Source organism: Mesoplodon mirus, assembly GCF_964341445.2.
Source record: "Mesoplodon mirus genome assembly, chromosome: X".
Lineage (NCBI taxonomy): Eukaryota > Metazoa > Chordata > Mammalia > Artiodactyla > Ziphiidae > Mesoplodon > Mesoplodon mirus.
The window spans coordinates 41,778,882-41,803,797 of NC_138981.1; the positions used below are offsets into that span (position 1 = coordinate 41,778,882).

Here is a 24,916-nt window from a genome sequence, read left to right on the forward strand (position 1 = left end):
GTGCACAGCAATGAATCATCTATTTTCTTAGTTTAAGCAGTGCATAAAGTTACCTGGACAGGTTAACCTTTCACATCATGTTTACTTTAAGTATAAGTTTACTGACCAGTGGGGTTTCTTTATCTGAATTGCCATTTCAGATTTTTAAGGTGGATTTTATTTTTTCTATTGCCTAATTTATGTTTCTTTTTGATATGTAGAAGTTTTAACAGTATATTTTGGTAATTTAAAAAATATATTGAAAATATCTTTTCTAGTCTATGGCTTATCTTTTCTTCTTTTTAAAGCTTATTGAATTGTAATTAAATACCATAAAATTCAACTTCTTTATGCCATTCAGTGACTTTTAGTAAATTTTCAGAGTTGTGCAACCATAACCAAAGTCTTATTTTAGGACATGTCTATCTCACTGTAATGAAACCTCATGCCCAACCCCTGGCGAGTACTAATCTACTTTCTGTCTCTGTGTATTTGTATTTTCTGGGTATTTCATATAAATGGAATCATATAATATGTAATCTTTTGTGACTGACTTCTTTCACTAAGCATATATTTTTAAGGTTGATCCATGTGTAGCATGTATTAATACTTTATTCCTTTTTATTATCTAATAATATTCAATTGTGTGGTTATACCATATTTTATTTATCCATTCATCAGTTGAGCATTTTAGTTGTCTCCACTTTTTGGCTATTGTGAATAATGCTCCTGTGAACATCTGTATACAAGTTTTTGTGTGGACATATATAGTTTCAGTTCTCTTCGGTAAATAAACGGGTGGAATTGCCAGGTTGTAAAGTAAATCTATGTTTAACATTTTGAGAAACTGCCAAAATTGTTTTCCAGGGTGGCTGTAACATTTTACATTCTCACCAGCAGTGTATGAGGGTTCCAGTTTCTCCATATCCTCATTATTACAGTTCTTATTTGCATTTTCCTAATGACTGATGTTGAGCACTGTTTAATGACCACATTAGCTATTTGTGTATATTCTTTGGTGAAATGCCTCTGTAAACCCTTTGCCGATTTTTAAATTTGGTTTTTAAAAAATTAGTGTGTTGGGACTTCCCTGGCGGTTCAGTGTTTAAGACTCCACGCTTCCAATGCAGGGTGCATGGGTTTGATCCCTGATCTGGTAACTAAGATCCCACATGCTGTGTGGCGCGGCCGAAAACTTAAAAAAAAAAAAAAAAAAATTGGTGTGTTGTAAGAGTTCTTTATACATTCCGGATACAACCCCTTATCGGATATATAATTTGCAAATATTTTCTCAAAGTCTGTGGCTTATATTTTCATTTTCTTGATAGTGTAGTTTGAAGTGCAAAAATTAAAAATTTTGATGACATCCAATTTCTCAACTTTCTTTCATTGCTTGGGCTTTTGGTTTTGTAGCTAAGAAATCTTTGCCTAATCCAATGTCATGGTGATTTCTTCCATTGTTTATTCAATCAGTTGCTTCAGTACAGATAGTACTGCAGTAAATAGTAAAAGTGTCTTTTTGTTAGTGTTCTTTGGTATAGATTCTCTTTCGTATAGATTCCTTGATAATTGGGATTGCTGGGTCTAGTGGTGTGAACCACTCCTGTGGGAGCTCTTGTTTCCCCTTGGTCTTAACCAAGAAAGTTTATATCAGCAGGCTTTTTGTGAAATCTGATAGGTGAGAAATGGTGTCTTGTTGTTTTAACTTGCATTTTCTTAATTGAATTTTTAATTGAAGTTTAAAGACTATTTGTGTTTCCTTTTCTTTGAAATATTTGTTCATTTCTCTTCAGTTGGGCCATTGTTTTCTTTCTGTTTTGTATAGCCATATTTTATGTATGATCTATATTTATCCTTTATTTGTGATAAAAATTGCAGTTTTCATTTATTGTTTTATTTTGCTTTTGTGTGTTTGTCCATGCAGAAGTTATTTCTATCTAGTCAAATTTATCAGTCTTTTTCTAAATTGCACCTGCATTTTGAATCATAGGATAGTTTTTTCCTCACTCCCAGGTGTTAGAGAAATTCATCCACGTTTTCTTTTAGTACTTGAATGGTTTTAGTTTTTAATTTAAATCTCTGGTCCATTTGGGATTTATCCCTGATTTATAGTGTGAGGAACATCTAAGTTTATTCTTTAACTCCACAAAAATAGCTGATGATTTTTCTCTCCAGCTTTTTTGAAGTATCATTTACATTATTTTAAGTGTTCAAATTTGCTGCATTTCGGCAATTTATATGGGGTTGTGTAATCATTACTGCAATTAAGATATAGAATGTTCCTATCACTCAAAGTGTTCCATTGTCCCCCTTTACAGTTGATTCCCATTCTTGACCCCTGGTCCCAGGCAACCAGTTATTTGTGTATATGCTTTCTGGAACTCGAATTTTGCCGTTCCTAGAATATCACACACCTGGATTCAAATAGCATGTATTTTTTTGTTTTAGTTTAACATACTGTTTTTGAGATTCATCCATGTTCTTGTGTGTATCAGTATTGTATTCCTTTTCATTGTTATGTAGTATCTCATAGAATGATTATACCACAATTAATTTTCCCATTTATTAGTTGACAGACATTAGGGTTGTGTCCAGCTTTTGATAAACATGAATGAAGTGCTGTGAACATTATTTGTTTCTGTGTAGACATAGGTTTTCACTTCTCTTGGTATATATACCTAGGATTTGGAAATGCCGGGTCACATTGCAGTTGTGGAGTTAACTGCCAAACTTCTCCAAAGTGGCTGTACCATTTCACATTCTTACTAGCAATATATGAGATTCTCAATTGTTCTATATCTTGGATATCACTCGGTACTGCAATCTTTTTAACTTTAGCCATTCTAGTAAGTAAGTAGTGGTTTTTCATTTTGGTTTTATCTGTGTTTCCCCAATGATAGTGATGTTGAGCATCTTGTATGTGCTATTGGCCTTTCATGTACCTTTTGTTATTATCTGTTCACATCTTTTGCTGATTTTTAACTTCTCTTTGTGTATTATTAATTGAGTTGCATGGGCTCTTTGCGTATTCCCTTTGTCAGATATGTTTTGCAAATACTTTCTCACAGTCTGTGGCTTGCTTTTTGTTTTCTTAATTATGCCTTTTTACGAGCAAATATTTATAATCTTGATGAAGTCCATTTAATAATTTTTTTCTTTTATAGCTTGTGGTTTTTGTGTTCTGCTAAGAACTCTTTGCCTACCTGAAGATCATAAAGATTTCCTCAGCTTTTTTTCCCCAGGAGTTCTATAATCACATTTCTTAAATTTTGGTTTATGATACATTTCAGGTTGTTCATGATGTGAGATGAGCATCAGTGTTCTTCCCCACCCCTTGAACACATATCCAGTTGTTCTAGCATCATTCATTGGAAAGACTGTCCTTTCAAATTTGATTTACTATTTATTTCCTCTTTGATAAAAATCAGTTGACCATTTAGTTTTCTGTCTGTTGCTAGATCCTCTGTTATACTCCTGTTACATTATGTTGTATATGTCTATTTTTTCTTTTTTTTTTCCTTTTTCTTTTCTTAACATCTTTATTGGAGTATAATTGCTTTACAGTGGTCTCTTAGTTTCTGCTTTAAAACAAAGTGAATCAGCTATGCATATACATATATTCCCATTCTTCTCCCTCTTGCGTCTCCCTCCCACCCTCCCTATCCCACCCTACTAGGTGGTCACAAAGCACCAAACTGATCTCCCTGTGCTATGTGGCTGCTTCCCACTAGCTATCTGTTTTACATTTGGTAGTGTATATATGTCCATGCCACTCTCTCACTTCATCCCAGCTTACCCTTCCCCCTTCCCCTTCCCCGTGTCCTCAAGTCCGTTCTCTATGTCTGCGTCTTTATTCCTGTCCTGCCCCTAGGTTCTTCAGAACCTTCTTTTTTAAAATTTTTTTTTTAAGATTCCATATATATGTGTTAGCATACAGTATTTGTTTTTCTCTTTCTGACTTACTTCACTCTGTATGACAGTCTCTAGGTCCATCCACCTCACTCCAAATAACTCAATTTCGTTTCTTTTTATGGCTGAGTAATATTCCATTGTATATATGTGCCACATCTTCCTTATCCATTCATCTGTCGATGGACACTTCCATGTCCTGGCTATTGTAAATAGAGCTGCAGTGAACACTGTGGTACATGACTCTTTTTGAATTATGGTTTTCTCAGGGTATATGCCAGTAGTGGGATTGCTGGGTCGTATGATAGTTCTATTTGTAGTTTTTTAAGGGAACCTCCATACTGTTTTTCATAGTGGCTGTATCAGTTTACATTCCCACCAACAGTGCAAGAGGGTTTCCTTTTCTCTACACCGTCTCCAGCATTTGTTGTTTGTAGATATTTTGATGGTGGCCATTCTGACTGGTGTGAGGTGATACCCCATTGTAGTTTTAATTTGCATTTCTCTAATGATGTGTGATGTTGAGCATCCTTTCATGTGTTTGTTGGCAATCTGTATATCTTTGGAGAAATGTCTATTTAGGTCTTCTGCCCATTTTTGGATTGGGTTGTTTGTTTTTTTGATATTGAGCTGCTTGTAAGTTTTGCAGATTAATCCTTTGTCAGCTACTTCATTTGCAAATATATTCTCCCATTCTGAGGGTTGTCTTTTCGTCTTGTTTATGGTTTCCTTTGTTGTGCAAAAGCTGTTAAGTTTCATTAGGTCCCATTTGTTTATTTTTGTTTTTATTTCCATTTCTCTAGGAGGTGGGTCAAAAAGGATCTTGCTGTGATTTATGTCATAGAGTGTTCTGCCTACATTTTCCTCTAAGAGTTTGATAGTGCCTGGCCTAACATTTAGGTCTTTAATCCATTTTGAGTTTATTTTTGTGTATGGTGTTAGGGAGTGTTCTAATTTCATACTTTTACATGTAACTGTCCAGTTTTCCCAGCACCACTTATTGAAGGGGCTGTCTTTTCTCCATTGTATATTCTTGCCTCCTTTATCAAAGATAAGGTGACCATATGTGTGTGGCTTTATCTCTGGGCTTTCTCTCCTGTTCCATTGATCTGTATTTCTGTTTTTGTGCCAGTACCATACTGTTTTGATTACTGTAGCTTTGTAGTATAGTCTGAAGTCTGGGAGCCCGATTCCTCCAGCTCTTTTTCTGCCTCAAGATTGCTTTGGCTCTTCGGGGTCTTTTGTGTTTCTATACAAATTGTGAATTTTTTTGTTCTAGTTCTGTGAAAAATGCCATTGGTAGTTTGATAGGGATTGCATTGAATCTGTAGATTGCTTTGGGTAGTAGAGTCATTTTCACAATGTTGATTCTTCCAGTCCAAGAACATGGTATATCTCTCCATCTGTTTGTATCATTTTTAATTTCTTTCATCAGTGTGTTATAGTTTTCTGCATACAGGTCTTTTGTCTCCTTAGGTAGGTTTATTCCTAGGTATTTTATTCTTTTTGTTGCAATGGTAAATGGGAGTGTTTCCTTAATTTCTCTTTCAGATTTTTCATCATTACTGTATAGGAATGCAAGAGATTTCTGTGCATTAATTTTGTATCCTGGTACTTTACCAGCTTCATTGATCAGCTCTAGTACTTTTCTGGTGGCATCTTTAGGATTCTGTATGTACAGTATCATGTCATCTACAGAGAGTGACAGTTTTACTTCTTCTTTTCTGATTTGGATTCCTTGTATTTCTTTCTCTTGTCTGATTGCGGTGGCTAAAACTTCCAAAACTATGTTGAATAATAGTGGTGAGAATGGACAGCCTTGTCTTGTTCCTGATCTTAGAGGAAATGGTTTCAGTTTTTCACCATTGAGAATGAGGTTGGCTGTGGGTTTGTCATATATGGCCTTTATTATGTTGAGGTAAATTCCCTCTGTGCCTACTTTCTGGAGGGTTTTTATCATAAATGGGTATTGAATTTTGTCAAAAGGTTTTTCTGCATTGATTGAGATGATCATATGTTTTTTCTCCTTCAATTCGTTAATATGGTTTATCACACTGATTGATTTGTGTACATTGAATCCTTGCGTTCCTGGGGTAAGCCCCACTTGATCATGGTGTATGATCCTTTTAATGTGCTGTTGGATTCCTTTTGCTAGTATTTGTTGAGAATTTTTCCATCTATGTTCATCAGTGATATTGGCCTGTAGTTTTCTTTCTTTGCGACATCTTTGTCTGGTTTCAGTATCGGTGATGGTGGCCTCGTAGAATGAATTTGGGAGTGTTCATCAGTGTTCATCAGTGATATTGGCCTGTAGTTTTCTTTCTTTGCGACATCTTTGTCTGGTTTCAGTATCGGTGATGGTGGCCTCGTAGAATGAATTTGGGAGTGTTCCTCCCTCTGCTATAGTTTGGAGGAGTTTGAGAAGGTGAGTTGTTAGCTCTTCTCTAAATGTTTGATAGAATTCGCCTGTGAAGCCGTCTGGTCCTGGGCTTTTGTTTGTTGGAAGATTTTTTGGGGGGTATGCGGGCCTCTCACTGTTGTGGCCTCTCTCATTGCGGAGCACAGGCTCCGGACGCACAGGCTCAGCGGCCATGGCTCACGGGCCCAGCCGCTCCGCTGTTGGAAGATTTTTAATCACAGTCTCAATTTCAGTGCTTGTGATTGGTCTGTTAATATTTTGTATTTCTTCCTGTTTCAGTCTTGGGAGGTTGTGCTTTTCGAAGACTTCGTCCATTTCTTCCAGGTTGTCCAATTTATTGGCATAGAGTTACTTGTAGTAATCTCTCATGATCCTTTGTATTTCTGCAGTGTCAGTTGTTACTTCTCCCTTTTCATTTCTAATTCTATTGATTAGAGTCCTCTCCCTTTTTTTCTTGTTGAGTCTGGCTAATGGTTTATCAATTTTGTTTATCTTCTCAAAGAACCAGCTTTTAGTTTTATTGATCTTTGCTGTTGTTTCCTTCATTTCTTTTTCATTTATTTCTGGTATGATCTTTATGATTTCTTTCATTCTGGTAACGTTGGGGTTTATTTTGTTCTTCTTTCTGTAATTGCTCTGGGTGTAAGGTTAGGTTTTTTATTTGAGATGTTTCTTGTTTCTTGAGGTAGGATTGTATTGCTATAAACTTCCCTCTTAGAACTGCTTTTTCTGCATCCCATATGTTTTGGGTCATCGTGTTTTCATTGTCATTTGTTTCTAGGCACTTTCTGATTTCCTCTTTGATTTCTTCAGTGATCTCTTGGTTATTTAGTAGTGTATTGTTTAGCCTCCATGTGTTTGTATTTTTTACAGACTTTTTCCTGTAATTGATATCTAGTCTCATAGTGTTGTCGTTGGAAAAGATACTTGATGCGATTTCAGTTTTCTTAAATTTACCAAGGCTTGATTTGTGATCCAAGATGTGATGTATCCTAGAGAATGTTGCATGAGCACTTGAGAAGAAAGTGTATTCTGTTGTTTTTGGATGGAATGTCCTATAAATATCAATTAATTCCATTTTCTTTAATGTGTCATTTAAAGCTTGTGTCTGTTTATTTTCATTTTGGATGATCTGTCCATTGGTGAAAGTGGGGTGTTAAAGTCCCCTACCATGATTGTGTTACTATCAATTTCCCCTTTAATGGCTGTTAGGATTTGCCTTACATATTGAAGTGCTCCTATGTTGGGTGCATAAATATTTACAATTGTTATATCTTCTTCTTGGATTGATCCCTTGATCAATGTAGTTTCCTTCTTTGTCTCTTATAATAGTCTTTATATTATAGTCTATTTTGTCTGATATGAGAATTGCTACTCCAGCTTTCTTTTGATTTCCATTTGCATGGAATATCTTTTTCCATCCCCCCTGTTGCAGTCTCTATGTGTCCTTAGGTCTGAAGTGGATCTCTTGTAGACAGCATATGTACGGGTCTTGTTTTTGTATCCATTCAGCCAGTCTATGTCTTTTGGTTGGAGCATGTAATCCATTTACATTTAAGGTAGTTATAGATATGTGTTTTCCTGTTACCATTTTCTTAATTGTTTTGGGTTTGTTATTGTAGGTCTTTTCCTTCTCTTGTGTTTCCTGCCTAGAGAAGTTCTTTTAGCATGTGTTGTAGAGCTGGTTTGGTGGTGCTGACTTCTCTTAGCTTTTGCTTGTCTGTACAGGTTTTAATTTCTCCGTTGAATCTGAATGAGATCCTTGCTGAGTAGAGTATTCTTGGTTGTAGGTTTTTCTCCTTCATCACTTTAAGTATGTTCTGCCACTCCCTTCTGGCTTGCAGAGTTTCTCCTGAACGATCAGCTGTTAACTTTATGGAGATTCCCTTGTATGTTATTTGTTGTTTTTCCTTTGCTGCTTTTAATACTTTTTCTTTGTATTTAAATTTTGATTGTGATTAATATGTGTCTTGGCGTGTTTCTCCTTGGATTTATCGTGTATGGACTCTCTGTGCTGCCTGGACTTGATTGACTATTTTCTTTCCCATATTAGGGAAGTTTTCAATGATAATCTCTTGAAATATTTTTTCAGTCCCTTTCTTTTTCTCTTCTTCTTCTGGGACCCGTATAAATCGAATATTAGTGCGTTTTCTGTGGTCTCAGGGGTCTCTGAGGCTGTCCTCCATTCTTCTCATTCTTTTTGTGCTCTGTAGTAGTTATTTCCAGGTGACTTATCTGTTCTTCTTCCTCAGTTATTCTGCTACTGATCCCTTCTAGAGAATTTTTAATTTCATTTATTGTGCTGTTCATCATTGTTTGTTTGCTCTGTTCTTCTAGGTCCTTGTTAAATGTTTCCTGTATTTTCTCCATTCTCTTTCCAAGATTTTGGATCATCTTTACTATCATTACTCTGAATTGTTTTTCAGGTAGACTGCCTATTTCCTCTTCATTTGTTTAGTCAGTTGGGGTTTTACCTTGCTTCTTCATCTGCTGTGTGTTTTTCTGTCTTCTCATTTTGCTTAACTTACTGTGTTTGGGATCTCCTTTTCACAGGCTGCAGGTTCCTAGTTCCTGTTGTTTTTGGTGTCTGTCCCCAGTGGCTAAGGTTGGTTTAGTGGATTGTGTAGGCTTCCTGGTGCAGGGGACTAGTGCCTGTGTTCTGGTGGATGAGGCTGCATCTTGTCTTTCTGATGGGCAGTACCACGTCCAGTGGTGTGTTTTGGGGTGTCTGTGACCTTACTTTGATTTTAGGCAGCCTCTCTGCTAATGGTTGTGTTGTGTTCCTGCCTTGCTAGTTGTTTGGCATAGGGTGTCCAGCACTGTAGCTTGCTGGTCATTGAGTGGAGCTGGGTCTTAGCATTGAGATGGAGATCTCTGGGAGAGGTTTCACCATTCGATATTATGTGGAGCCAGGAGGTCTGTGGTGGACCAATGTCCTGAACTCGGCTCTCCCACCTCAGAGGCACAGGCCTGACACCCGGCTGGAGCACCAAGACCTTGTCAGCCACATGGCCCAGAAGAAAAGGGAGAGAAAAAAAAAAAAGAAAGAAAGAACGAAAGAAAGAAAGAAAACAAAGAAAGAAAGAAAGAAAGAAGAGAGAGAGAGAGAGAGAGAGAAAGAGAGAGAAGGAGGGAGGGAAGGAGGGAGGAAAAATATTAAAAGTAAAAAAAATTAAAAAGTAATAAAAAAGAAAGAACAGAGCAGCCGAACCAAAAAACAAATCCACCAATGATAGCAGGCGCTAAAAAGTATAGTAAAAAAAAAAAATAAAAAGAAAAATGGACAGACAGAACCCTAGGACAGATGGTAAAAGCAAAGCTATACAGACAAAGTCACAGAAAGAAACACACACATACACACTAACAAAAAGAAAGGAAAAAGAAAAATATATATAAAAGGAAGAGAGCAACCAAATCAATAAACAAATATTCCAATGATAATAAACTCTAAATACTAAACTAAGATAAACATAAAACCAGAAGCAAGTTAGATGCAGAAAGCAAACCTCAAGTCTACAGTTGCTCCTAAAGTCCAGCTCCTCAATTTGGGATGATTTGTTGTCTATTCAGGTATTCCACAGATGCAGGGTACATCACGTTGATTGTGGAGATTTAATCCACTGCTCCTGAGGCTGCTGGGAGAAATTTCCCTTTCTCTTCTTTGTTTGCACAGCTCCTGGGGTTCAGCTTTGGATTTGGCCCCGCCTCTATGTGTAGGTTGCCTGAGGGCGTCTGTGCTTCACTCAGACAGGACGGGGTTAAAGTAGCAGCTGATTAGGGGGCTGTGGCTCACTCAGGCCGGGGGGAGGGAAGGGTACCGAATGCGGGTCGAGCCTGTGGTGGCAGAGGCCAGAGTGACATTGCAGCAGCCTGAGGTGTGGCGTTTGTTCTCCTGGGGAAGTTGTCCCTGGATCACAGGACCCTGGCAGTGGTGGGCTGCACAGGCTCCCGGGAGGGGAGGTGTGGATAGTAACCTGTGCTTGCACACAGGCTTATTGGTGGGTGCAGCAGGTGCCTTACCGTCTCTGGGGTCTGCGCTGATAGCTGTGGCTCACGCCCATCTCTGGAGCTCATTTAGGCAGTGCTCTGAATCCCCTCTCCTTTTGCACCCTGAAACATTGGTCTCTTGCCTCTTAGGCAGGTCCAGAGTTTTTCCAGGACTCCCTCCCGGCTAGCTGTGGTACACTAGCCCGCTTCCGGCAGTGTTCATGCAGCCAACCCCAGTCGTCTCCCTGGTATCTGACCTCTGAAGCCTGAGCCTCAGCTCCTAGCCCCTGCCCGTCCCGGCCGGTGAGCTGACAAGCCTCTCGGGCTGGTGAGTGCTGGTCAGCACTGACTCTGTTCGGGAATCGCCCCGCTTTGCCCTCCGCACCCCTGTTGCTGCGCTCTCTTCTGTGGCTCCGAAGCGCCGCCCCCCCACCAGTGAAGGGGCTTCCTAGTGTGTGGAAACTTTTCCTCCTTCACAGCTCCCTCCCAGAGGTGCAGGTCCTGTCCCTATTCTTTTGTCTCTGTTTTTTCTTTCGCCCTACCCAGGTACGTGGGGAGTTTCTTGCCTTTTGGGAAGTGTGAGGTCTTCTGCCAGCGTTCAGTAGGTGTTCTATAGGAGTTGTTCCACATGAAGTTGTATTTCTGATGTATTTGTCGGGAGGAAAGTGATATCCATGTCTTACTCCTCTGCCATCTTGAAGGTCTCCTGTATGTCTATTTTAAAGCCAGTAGCATACTGTTTTGCTACTTTAGTCTTGAAATCAAGCAGTGTATGTTTTCTGTGTTCTTTTTCAAAATTTTGTGTTTTTTCTAGGTCGTTTGCTTTTCTATATACAGTTTAGAAGCAATTTGCCAATTTCTCCTGCTAGGATTTTAATTGGGACTGCATTGTATGCATTGACCAATTTGGGGAGAATATCTCTTTTTAAAAATAATGCATTTGTTTGTCCACAAACATGGTATATCTCACCATTTATTTAGGTCTTCTTTAATTTTCTTCAGCAGTGTTTTATTGTTTCCATCGCACATTTTTTCTCGTTAAGTTTATCTCTATTTTACTCTTTGATGCTATTGTGATTGGAGTCATTGTAAAATTTTATTTCCAATTATTGTTGCTGTTGTATAGGAGCACAAAAGGTTATTGTACATTTACCTAGCATCCTGCTATCTTGATAAATTATTAGGTCTGGTAGCTTTGCTCTAGATTTCAGAGGATTTTCTGTGTACATTATCATGCTGCTTGCAGATAAATACAATTTTTCTTTTCTAACCTTTGGTTACTACTTAATCTTTTTCTTGCCTTGTTGGATTGGCAAGGACCTCTAGTATAGCGTTGAATAGAAGGGAACATCCTTGCGTTGTTCCTTATACTTGGGGGAAAACATTCAGTTTTCACCATTGAATACGATGTTAGCTATAGAGTTTTTATAGATTTAGATTGAAGAAGTTTCCTTCTGTTACTAGTTTTACTTTGAGATTTCTTTTTTGTTGTTGTTCCCTGTTTTCATTTATAATGAATAGGTATGGAACTTGTCAAATAATTATTCCTTCCTGTATTGAGAGTCTGTGGATTTTCTTTTTTCATGTGTTATACAGTTAGGTACATTGCTTGATTTTTTTTTTTTTTTAAAGCTATTCCTTGGATAAACCCCTGTTAGATCTGTTGTCATTTTTATATGTTGTTGGCTTCATTGTATTAATAATTTGTTGAGCATTTTTGCATCTTTGTTCATAAATGATATTACTCTGTAATTTTCTTCTTACAACTTTTGTCTGATTCTTTCCCTCAGGATAACTGGCCTCATAAAAAGAGTGGGGAATTGTTCTCTCCTCTCTATTTCTGAGTGTATGTGTAGGGTTGGTATTATTTCTTCTTCCAGTGTTGAGTAGAACTTATCAGTAAAGTCAGCTGGGCCTAGAGTTTCTTTGTGAATAGTTTTTAACTACAATTTGAATTCCTCTAATATGTACAGGGCTATTCAGGTTTTCTGTTACTTCTTGTTTCAGTTTTGTTTTGTCTTTCAAGGAGTTTTGTCTCTTTCATAAAACTTCACATTTACTATTTTTTTCTGTCATAACCCTAATTTCCTTTAAAGAACTATAGAATCTGTATATTCTCTTTCATTCCTGATATTGGTAATTTGGTCTTCTCTTTTTTTCTTGGTCAGCCTGGCTGGATGGTTACCAATTTTATTGATGTTTGCAAAAAATCAAATTTTTGTTTTGTAGTTTTTTTCTTCAATATTGTTTTCCTGTTTTACATTTCATCCAATCCCTATTTCATTGATTCCTGATTGTCTTTATTATTTGCTTCTGCTTACTTTGTGTTTAATTTTCTTATTTCCTAAGATAGAAGCTCAGATCATTGATTTTCTACCTTTTTTCTCTAATCCAAGTGTTTAAAAGTATGCATTTTTCTTAGTATTGCTATAGCTGTATCTCACAAATTTTATATTTTTAATTTTCATTATCATTCATTTGAAAGCATTTTCTACTTTCACTTGCACTTTCTTACCCATGGTTATTTATATATATATTGTATAATTTCAAAATACTTGGGTTATTTTAGATATCTCATAGTTAGTAATTTTTGTTTCATTTATATAACATACTCTATGATTTCATTCTTTCAAAATGTATTGAGACTTTATTGGGTCAACACTTGAAAACAAGCACATGGTTTGCATTTGTTGGTTGTTGGTTGTATTGTGGTATAAATAACAGTTAAAGATAGTTGAAGGTATTTTTCTTAAACAATTTTTTTTGTCCTTGTCATTTGTTGACAGGTTATTATCTCTTCCTGTGATGGTAGAATTGTCTTTCTTAATTTTGCCCTTTTGTTCTTTAATATATTTTGAAGCTCTCTTATTAGGTACACACACATTTGTGATTGTTATTTTTACCTGATGAACTGACCCTTTTGTCATAAAGAAATACTGTTTTTTACTTTTAGTAATTCCTTTTGTTTTGACATGTGTTTTATCTGATTATAATTTAGCTATATTCCTTTCTTCTTAGGCTTGTTATTTCTGTGAGATATCCTTTTCTTTTCTTTCTTTTTTTTTTTTGCGGTACGTGGGCCTGTCACTGTTGTTGCCTCTCCCGTTGCGGAGCACAGGCTCCGGACGTGCGGGCTCAGCGGCCATGGCTCACGGGCCTAGCTGCTCTGCGGCATGTGGGATCCTCCCGGACTGGGGCACACGAACCCATGTCCCCTGCATCGGTAAGCGGACTCTCAACCACTGTGCCACCAGGGAAGCCCGAGATACCCTTTTCTTTTCAACCTTTTGGCATCTTTATATTTATAATACTTTTATAGATAGCTTGTTAAATGGGTCTTGCTTTTTTATCCAATCTGAAAATCTCTGGTTTTTACTTCAGCTGTTTATTCACTGACAGTTAATGAAATCATTGGTATGATTGGGTTTGTGTCTTTCATTTGATCTTTCCTTTTATGTTTATTCCCTTAATTTCTTGGTCTTATGTTCTCTGTACCACTCCCCCCTTTATATTTCAATCTGTTTTACAATTTTACTTTACTTTTCCTATTAGCCTTTTCACCTATTCTTCTTTTCATTATTTGTTCAGTGGTGACTCTGGGGATTATAGTATAAACCCTTTAATTTTTCACAGTCAAGTCTCAGTTAGTATTATACCAATTCACATAAAATGTAGAAAGTTTGCGGTTATATAGGTCCACATCTTACCCACTCATGTCCTTTATGTAATAGCTGTTACGTGTATTAGATCTACGCAAGGTGATGTTATTTTGCTTTGATCCCCTTCAACAAGTATAACAAAACCTAAACTCATTCATGAGTCAGGAAAGTTTAAAAATTGCCGTTATGGTTTATGGTATAAAGTAGGAAGGTAGGAATAAAAAATTGTATGTACACTGTTAATGCTGCTATGTATTTCATTATATAAGTAGAAGACTGTAAGGAGATATGTTAAAATATGAAGAAGTGCTGGTGCTTCCTGATGATTTTTATTATGTGTACTTTACTAAACAATTTCTGTATATATTCATTTATGATTGTGAACTTTTAAATAAATAGAACTGACTTTTTTCTTCTTTTTTCCCCACTTGTATTTAAGAAAAGAAAGAAAAGGTTTGAGTTAATGGTAGTATGCTTGTCTAAAAGAACCATTGATTAAATGTTGTGGAAAGATGGAGAGCAACCTTTTTCACTATAAAATATAATTTGCCTGTTAATTGTGCATTATGTGTAATTTTGGGGGGTATATTCATTAAAATATTTGTGGGTACAGTTCTTCTGATTAACAAAACCCCTTTAAATTAGTTCATTAACTTAAAAAAATCCTGCTTTTACAATGGCTTTGAGAGAATTGGGTTAAAATTTAATTTGGGACACTCAAAAAATATTGAAGAATAAATTTACATATATCTTTGTATGTGTATATAAAATATCATGGGGCTTTATAATACTACTGCTGAAAAAGATTGAGTGTTTCAGGAACTCAAAGCTTATAGAGATTACTTTGCATGTGTTTTTGGTATGCTAATTATAAACAATTCTTGTCCTTAAAGTACATTCACCAAAAAGGTCTATTTTAGTCCTTGATTCAATACATGTTAGAATATTGTAATGCTGCATTTCTTACCAGCTCTGAAAATTGTGCTGGCCTTCTTTCCCAATTGGGGCTGAGTAGTAAGGTTTTCTTTTTTCCATTTAGCTACCATACGGTTTTATTTTTTTGTTAATGTAGTACTGATGTGGGATTAGGGATTAATGTTGGGTAGGGGAGAGATTTTGGGGAGAGAATTGTTATAATGGAAAAACTCACGGTTTTCCCAGTTCAGACTCATGTTTTGAGTTTAAAAATACATTGAGTATTTAAATATATCAATATTGAAGTGCTTTATAACGTGAAAATATTTAGAACTTTAAGGAAGGCAGAACTGTAATTAATATCTCAACAAGTTTAAAGCTTAAATTAACCTGGAAAAAAACCAAAACCAAAACAAAACTTTTGCCCAGAAAGGCAGAGACCAAGAGAGTGAGATCTCTTTTAAAGAATATATAGGGAAAGTTAAAAAGCAGTATATTTGAGAATAAGGATGTCAACTGAAAAAACAAAAATACACAACCTGAAAGTTGAGAATTATGTTTAATTCAGGGACCTTACTGAGGACTATAACCTGGGAAACAGCCTCTCATATAGCTCAGAGGAACTGTTCCAAAGAGGTAAGAGAAAAGCCAGGATATATAAGAGTTTTTGCTGGGGGAAAAAAAATAAATAAATGTAGTCAAACATAATGATTTTAGTGCTTTTCTGTGTATGGGAAGATGCAAGAGTCTGGGCTCATTGAAATTATTTCTTTGATATGCATCTTGACTATCAAGGGCCAGTATCCTGGTTTTTCTCCATCCTGAATTCACTTGAAGGTGCACCTTGGTGAGTGTGTGTGTGTGGGGGGGGGTGGGGGGATGGGGGAGCAGCAGCTGATGGCTTGATGGTTGGCAACATTCCTTGTTTACTGGAATGACAGGTAACATCTTTTTGTCCACAAGGGTTAGATTCTTTAGAAGTTTTACAATTTTACAAGCAGACCACATCCTAGAAATCATTATTTAATTTCTTTTACTTTATGGACTAGACTGCATTCAGGTCTGCACAAATTGGTGGATGAACTAGTGGAAACTGCACTCATCTTCTGACCTATCCATGACTTCTGTTACACTATTTATGTCGGTCACTAACTGGCTTTTACTGTCATTGACAAGGGCTTTGTTGGCAATACAGGGATAAGTAAGATAGTTCTGCTCTCAAGTTGCCCATGTTCTTGGTGAGGGAGGCACAAACAAGCATAAGTTTTTGGAAGTGATATATTAGAGGTGTTCAGGAGTGAGGTAGAAGTACATCTCTTTGTGTAAGGGGTATGGGAAAGTCTGAGTGGGAATTAGAGAAACTCCACAGAACAGTTGAGAGTAGAGGGAAGGATTAATGGGAGTTTTCCAGGTAGGAGACGTGGAAAGGCTTTTAAAGAAGAGAACTGAGTCAGCCAGCACATGAAAGAAAGTACAGTAGGTGTTTAGGGAACTCTCCCAAGTTCTTGGTCTAGAGCAGAGGTCCAAATACTTTTTCAAAAGGGTGAAAAAGTAAATATTTTAGGCCTTGTGGGCCAAGAGGCAAAATTATCTATTATGTAGGTACTTAGCTAATCATTTACAGTGTAACCATCATAAAATATAAGAATAATTTTTTAGCTCCTGGGCCTTGAAGAAAAAATTTTGACTGGCCATAGTTTGTGGACCCCTGTTTTAGACCCTGGGGTAATTGTTGGAGGCCTCAAAGTGGGGAAAAGGAAGGCAAGGGCCAGATAGATGGTTAAGTGGGTTTGCAACAGTTAGCACAGATCTGGAGTCTTAGATTTGTCTTAATATTTGTTCAATATCTAGTCCAATTCTGTAGTGCTGGAAATCAGAGCCATAAAGTTAAATAAATAAAACACAATGGCTTCCAGGGATTGATTGGCATTGTATTAACTTTGTACAGTTTAAAAAAGAAAAACTGTCATTGTCTTTCATTACCGTCTTTCTCAATAAAGCTTTATGGTATTTCCATATAAAGTTTTTGTGCATATTATAAAATAATGTATTTTAGATCTTTTAGTTTTATTGCTGTTATAAATGTCATTTTAATTTCATTTTTATCTCTTTGCTGGTATATAGAACTACAGTTGGTTTTTATATGCTAAGTTAAATTTACTGAGAACTCCACTAACTTTTACTAACTTGGCTAATTTGACTATGTTACTTTGGATTTTCTATATAGACTATCCTACCTTTGTAATTAATGGTAACTTTGTTTCTTCATTTTTAATTTTTGTGATCTTTGCTCCTGCTACTGCAATAACTAGGATGACAGCACAGTATGGATTGAAAGAGGTGGTATAGTACATTTGTCTTATTTCCCTGCTTAAAGGGAACGTTTTACCATTAAACATGATTAAGTTCTTTCTTTGTAAATAGCAAACTAAGAATAGAAAGGAGCTTCCTTACTCTAATGACAACCAACTTTTAATATTTTCAATTTACAAGTCAGCATTTTTCTTTTGTATGCAAATACTTTTCCTGCATCCATTGAGGTAATTATATTTTTTTTCTCCTTAAATCAATCTTGTATTTCTGAAGTAAGTTCAAATTGACAATAAATTTTTATCCTTGTTAGTTATTTCTGGATTGGGGTTGCTAATATGTAGCATCTTTGCATCCTTGTTCATAATTGAAATTGGTCTATATTTTTTCTTTCTTGAGTTTTCTTTATCTGATGCTTTGGAGTTGGTTCTACATTCCAAGGAGCTGGTCAGAGGAAGAGGAAGCAGAGGGCAACAACCCTTTTCTTTAAGGCAGGGGTCCCCAACCCCTGGGGCACGTGGTCCCAGTCCGGTTGTAGCCTGTTAGGAACTGGGCCGCACAGCAGGAGGTGAGCGGCGGGTGAGCGAGCGAAGTTTCATCTGTATTTATGGCCACTCCCCATCACTCACATTACTGCCTGAGCTCCGCCTCCTGTCAGATTAGCCGCAGCATTAGATTCTCATAGGAGCCCGAACTCTACAGTTAACTGCGCATACGAGGGATCTAGGTTGCACGCTCCTTATGAGAGTCTAATGCCTGATGATCTGAGGTGGAGCTCAGGCGGTGATGCTAGTGGTGGGGAGCGGCTGCAAACACAGATTATCATTAGCAGAGAGGTCTGACTGCACAGAGACCATAATAAATCAATTGCTTGCAGACTCATATCAAAGCCCTATCAGTGAGTGACAAGTGAAAACAAGCTCAGGGCTCCCACTGATTCTGCATTATGGGGAGTTGTATAATTATTTCATTATATACTACAGTGTAATAGTAATAGAAATAAAGTGCACAATAAATGTAATGCACTTGAATCATCCCGAAGCCATCTCCCCCGCTGGCCCCCAGTCTGTGGAAAAATTGTCTTCCACGAAACTGGTCCCTGGTGCCAAAGAGGTTGGGGACTGTGGCTTTAAGGGAATCATGAGATTATACACATCTCACTGACGAGAATTTAGCCATTTGAGAACTCTTAGCTGCAACAGAGGCTGAGAAATGTCTTTATTTCGTCTTATAGTGTTAATAGGCTAGAAAACAGTAAGAGAAGATACACGTTGTTGCAAAATAGACTGTACTACTAATAGAAATTAATTCATGTTATTGGTAAATAAGGGAATTATGTTGTATGATGTGAAAGTCTCACTGTTTCATTTAAATTTTTTTCTGGATAATGGGGAGTATAATTATAAACTTAAGTAGGAAAGGGAAAAGTTCTCTCAGCTTGACTGCAGCACTGGTAGCAGGAGTTCTGTAGTCTAGATTTTAAGAAAATTAAACATGAGTACCTTCATCCAGGGCTCTTCCTCAGAAAGGCACGTTCCCAGTTTTGTACAGCTTTCTGCTATTTTCATTGTCTCAGCACCTTCCAGCTCTGCTCTAATTAAAGGATTGCCAGAATTGCAACTTCATTGTTTTGTTCATTTTTGATATCGACCATGGCAACCTATCATCATGCTGAGCTTCTTGCGTGAGTGGTTCAGGCTGTCCCAGGTACTAGTTACTACTTTCGAAATCCTCTGGTTATAATGTTGCATAGGTCTTGAGCAGTCTTGTCCACATCTCTCTTTTATTTCTAAATCCTCTTGTTTTTAATGTGTAATTTTTTTTTTTTTTTTTTACAGCATGTGCGACTTCCCAAGAATTTTATCTGTCATACTGTATCCATTGAGCAATTACCCTGTGCTAGATAGTCTTCTTGTTGGTGGTAGATACATTACCTCCTTTACTTCTCACAAAAATCCCAAGTGCCAGGTTATTATTTTAAGTATTTTACATGTATGATCTTAATTCCTCAAAGCAACCCTATGAAATTGAGACTCGGTTAACTTGTTTTGTGAGTCGATAGTAAGTGACAAGCCAAGTCTGATGGCCTCTGTAGCCTGATTTCATGATCGCTGTGCAATACTATGCATAGATTTTGGAAGCAGAACTACTTCTTATTCTCTTTTTTTAAAAAGGATTTTATTGGAGTATAGTTGATTTACAATGTTGTATTAGTTTCATGGAAGCAGAACTTCTGCTCTAATGCTATAACTTTGGATCTGATCGATGTAATGAGCTTTGACAACCTCTTTTGCTATATTATTGTAACTAGGAGAAACTCTTATAAGTGTCCAAAAGGTAGTTTGGATTGTATTAAGGGAGTGATTCTGTATAAATTGAATCAGCACAGTGTTAAATTCTTTGATAAAAATGTCTAATAGGTTATTTAAGGCTGTAAGAGATTGATTTATTAGCAGTAAACCTTTCCTCAATGACTTATATATGCTAGTTACTTTGCCATAGGGATCAAAAGATGACTTGAGCTCTATCTCTACCTTTTTACAAGCTCGTATTCTAGTAGAGGAGATGAAGGGCATATCTGTAATAGACATGAATATTCATTTGGAAACTTGCTTCAGAAAAACCTAACTCTGCACTTGGGAATGTGTCAGGTAATACTTGTGGAAAGAAGAGATGAGTGATGTGTTAAAGGATAGATAGGAATTTTATTTATTTATTTATTTGGTTGGTTGGTTGCGCCGGGTCTTAGTTGCGGCAGGTGGGCTCCTTAGTTGCGCCATGCATGTAGGATCTAGTTCCCTGACCAGGGATCGAACCTGGGCCCTCTGCATTGGGAGCACGGAGTCTTAACCACGGCACCACAAGGGAAGTCCCAAGGATGGCTAGGAATTTGCTAGATTGAGAAATGAGTTGAAGGAAAGATGACATTGGCTTTTTCAGCAGAGGAAGCAAACATGTTTAAACTCATGGAAATGTATAAGAGCATATTTTATTCATAGGCCTGCATGTCATTTGTCCTGACTGGAGTGGTGGCTGTGAGATTGGGAAAGTTGAGCAAGAGTCATATAACCAAGACCCTTATTTATAGTCAGGCTAGGTCATAGGTAATCTTCAGGGGAGTTTAAAATAGAGAAAGTGTCATGGTTGAGTTTTTCACAAGTTCACTGGCAATGGTGTGGAAGGTATATTGAAAGGGGGGACGTGGAAGGGGAGGCAAAGGTTTGGGAGCTGAGTTAGGAAGCTATTGAAACAGGCCAGGTAGACAAAGTCAAGGTCCTAAATTACCTAGAGAAAGGCAGTAGGAATGGAGAAGGGGATAGATTCAAAGGCTTTTTGATTGTAAAATGAGCTTTGTGAATAGAATGAATTTGGCTTATTGGTGGGGAAGAGTTGAGACAAGAAAAGTAGGATTACTTTTTGGATTGGTTAACTGGTGAGATTGCTACCACTGTCTAAAATCTTCAGTACCATTAGAGCATCAGACTCTCCTCTGCGGTGTAAGATACATGGGATTTCAGGTATTTGTAGTATATTCAACAGGCGGAGAGTACCCGGAAGGCATTTGGAAATTCATTTCTGGAGTTCTGGAATGCCTTCATACTATTATATTTTTCTAATAGTCTGGCTTGATTTTATTTCTTAATGATATCTCTGCATAAAAAATTGTCTTCAAATGTGAGTACTGGATGTTTGGAGGTGCTACAATCAGATTGCTATTCTACCCAAATATTGGCAATAGTATAACAATATCTTGATAATCTCATCATTTAGTCAGTTTTGTCTAATAAAATTTTTTTTAAAGCTTGAATATTTTACTAATATTCTCTTTTGTTAAGGCTGACCCTTTCTTTGGGAAACAGCTACCCTCTTACTGCTGCATGCTTGTAGGATACTGGATCTAAACTTCCCTTAAAAAACCCAAACCATGCTAGATAGGAAATTGCCGTGTCTTCAAAGGGGGGGAGGGGCGGGGCAGTGTTCTGATCTTAAACTTACTGGCACTCTACTGCTGTCTTTAAAGCTTGTTTTCTTTCAAAATCATGATATGTCCATGATGGCCATTCTAGTCCCTGCCCAGTCTGATTTTCATACAGGGTTGGTGCTTGTCACTGTTGGGAGGAAATGCTTTTTCCCTCTTGTAGTTTGGGTGCAGTGGTTGGGAGCCTGCAAATTAACTGACAATAGACAGATTAACAGGAGAAAAGACAAAGTGTGTTTACACATGCATGCTGGAGTTGCCCTCTAATGAGTAAGTCCCTCAATAGCCAGAGATAAAGGTTTATATATAAACCTAACAAAACAGTCTCAGGGGTTTGGGCTTCACTGAGAAAGTAGGGAAGGTTCTATTGGAGTTTTTGATGCTGATGGGCAGCTGAATTCACACTTCTCAATGCTAAGGGTCAGTATTTTCCCAGTTAGTAAACTCCCTTGGAAGGGGGTGGGTGGGGAGGGGTCATTGGCAGCTGTATTTTCAGGATGCTCTGCCTAAGTTTAGATAATGATTGTTTCTGTGGCTTTTGATTGTTCAGATGTTTTCAGTTTAAAGTAATTTTCATACCATTTTGGTTGGCTATTAATACCTTCATCACTCTGGTGACCATGACATACTAACAGGAAGTGGAAGAAGAAAAAAGGAAACCTTTATGCAAAGAAAGCAAAAACTTTCCCAGAAACCCCATGGTAGAAATCTCACTGGCTAGAACTGTTATGTCACCAACGTTTTCTCACTGGAAGTAGCTGGGAAAAAGGGGGGTTGATAACAGTGCCTTCTATGGGATTTCATAGACAGATTTAAGAAAATTTGGCAGTAAGAGGGTCTGATATGAGGTTGCCAACCTTTTATTTCATCTGTGTTGTTCTAAGGCTCACACTGTTTTTGTATAGTTTAATTTACCATTCTTGTTTTCCAGTCTACTTTTACATATATATGTTCATGAAAATAGAAGCAGAACCCTCAGTGCCCTTTCCTTCAATTTGGAAATAGTCTGAGAAACCAGGAACAGCTGGAAAGAACAAAGCTTATAGTGTCCTCCAGAGGACTGTACAGTGCTCCCCTCTCACATCTGGGGTTGTACAGCCTGGAGCTCTGATTACAGAGCATAGGGCATCCAGGAGTTTCTTTAAGAACTATGTTGGGGATCAGTGAAAACACCTTCATGGGACTCTGGCATTAGTGAACTGCTAACTTAATGAACCACACCCTGCCTTCAGTATAAATTGATTGTAATCTTATTAAGTTATAATTTCTTAATTTGGGATTATGATGGGTACTGTGATGCAGTCTAGGTCAGAGGTTGGCAAATTTCTTTTGTAAAGGGCCACATAGTAACTGTTTTAGATTTTGTAAGCTAGATAGTCTCTGTGTTGCAACTGTTCAGCTCTTCTCTTGGAACTGGAAGCAGCTATATAGACAATAAGTAAATGAGTGGGGGTAGCTATGTTTCAGTACAACTTTATAAAAATAGGTGGCTGGCTGGATTTAGCCCATGTGCCAGTTTGATGACACCTAATATATACTCTAACCTCTAAGGATTTGGACTGAAGCAGGAGTATGTTTTATAAATAATACATTTCCCAGAAAGTTACTCCCCTAACTTCTCACAGTGGATTGAAGAATGACTACATCACATTTAAACTCATTTTCATATCAGTGCCTTTGCTTGGGTCATCCTTCTGCATAGACCCGTGTTTCTCAATGGGGATGCTGTTGGCATTTTTGGTGAGATTGTACATTGGGAGGGAACACGTCTTTATCAGGGCACATAGCCATTCACACCCCCAGGTCATTATTTCCAAAAATGTGTGGATTAGAACCCCTGGCTGAGATAGCTTATTTTTCCTTCTGCTTTCCCAGCAATACCCAAGTTCTACCTCTTTTCCTAGTCCTTATTATACTTCATTAACTCTTAAATGGTTGCAGCTAGGAATATATTATTATGCACTTAATTTCATAATCATTTGTCCTTAGATTGTAAATTCATTGAGGATAGGAATTTTTGTCTTTTTTTTGCTTACTACTTTCTTCCCAGTGCTGATAACTCTGTTATGACTCATAGTAGGTGCTCAGTAAGTGTTTAAATTACATCGTTTACTGTTATGGAAAAATGAGACTTACCTCCTTGGTGAGATTTATAAGCTCCTGATTAATAGGGACCATCCCTCATACTAATTCTGTGTCACCCAGGAAACTGAACTTAATACTGAGCTTAAATACTGGGTGGTTCAATTTACTAAACCTGTGGGCATCTGCTATGTGGAAGGCACTGTGTATACTAGGTAATATACACAGATGATTAGCACTCCTGCTTTCGTTGCATTTTTGTCTGATTGGATGGAATTTAGTCAATACACAAATAGCAAAAATATGTTATCAATAGTTAAGAGTGAGCTCTGGAGGCAGACCTAGATTCAGTTCCTATGTCTGCAACTGTCTCTTTGAGCAAGTTGCTTAATATCTCTTCATTCTTTAAATTTCTGCCACCTCAAAGGGTTGTTAGTACCTTTTAAAAGAAATGATGTTAGCATTTTGCATAAAATTAAGTTCTTACTATTATACCATAATGTCACATGCTAGAGACATTATGCTAAGGCCAAATTTAGAGGTTGGAAAGATTACCTCTGGTTTGAGGTGGGAGACGTGGCAAAGCTTCATAGGGAAGATGGCATTTAAATGGATCTAGATGGATTGATAAAATTTATACAGTGGCAGGGATGGGGATAAGATTTCCTAGAGGGGGAAGGATAAGCTATGAACAAAAGAAGTTGAGAGAATGCAGGATGTGTACTGAAAGCAGAAATGTCCCTCAGTAGACTCATATTTCCACCACACCTTACACTGCCTTCTCTGGGCAATTACCTAATTTGGTGAAAGATGCTGTCTATTGTTATTCAACCATGCTCTCCTCCCCTCCATCTCCCCCACCTAGGGAGACAGTTGTGTTTCAAATCTAAACTTTCTTGGGTAGAACATTTCATAACTCTGAATTTAACTACTCTTGTGTTCTGAACATCATCCCCCCCCCCAACACACACACACACACACACACACACACACACACACACAGTAGTGTGCGGGGAAGTACATTTTAATCAGTTTGGCTTGTTCAACCCTTGAGTATTGTCCTCAATACCTAGTAAAAGTTCAGTTTATTTCAGGGATAGGGTGGGGTCGTAAGTGAATGATCCTGATTGAAGCCAGTTTCAACTAAATTTTAAAATTTTGAATATGAACTTTTGAAATGGATGTTGTCTGAGATCTTTGTGAATACCCTTGTAGCATGTAATTTTCTCATTCAGAAAATTGAGGGTATTGAGGATTGAATGAAATTAAATTTCCATATTTATTACATTTTAAGATCTACTTAAGAAACCTTTTTTCAGTGTTTCCAGAAGTGTGGTTAGAATTCAAAGGAAATGCACAATATAACCCTAAAACAAGTTTTAGTATTAAAACTAATAATTGCATACCAAAAAGTCACCCAGCTATTTATTACACTTTGGTCTTTAAACATCACTGATTCTTTTTCTCCAGTCATTGAATGACAGCAGTTGTGGGATAAGTACTGTAGTTCCCTCACACCTAGCGCAAAATGACTGAGGAATGTTCTTCACTGTCTCCTAGAAATCCCCAGCAGTATTAAGTCCCAGTTGCCCACAGCTGCATAGTCAGCCATGCTGCACCCTTTATTGGCTTCCTTCTCTTCCCTGCCTCACTTCTCTACTCCCTTACTGGTGTTTC

At 37.4% G+C, this 24,916-nt stretch overlaps 1 protein-coding gene across 8 annotated transcripts in view; it reads left to right on the forward strand.

The window, feature by feature from the left end:
- KDM6A (lysine demethylase 6A) overlaps nt 1-24,916 on the forward strand; it is a 207,013-nt gene that overhangs the window by 83,264 nt on the left and 98,833 nt on the right. The window lies entirely within an intron of this gene.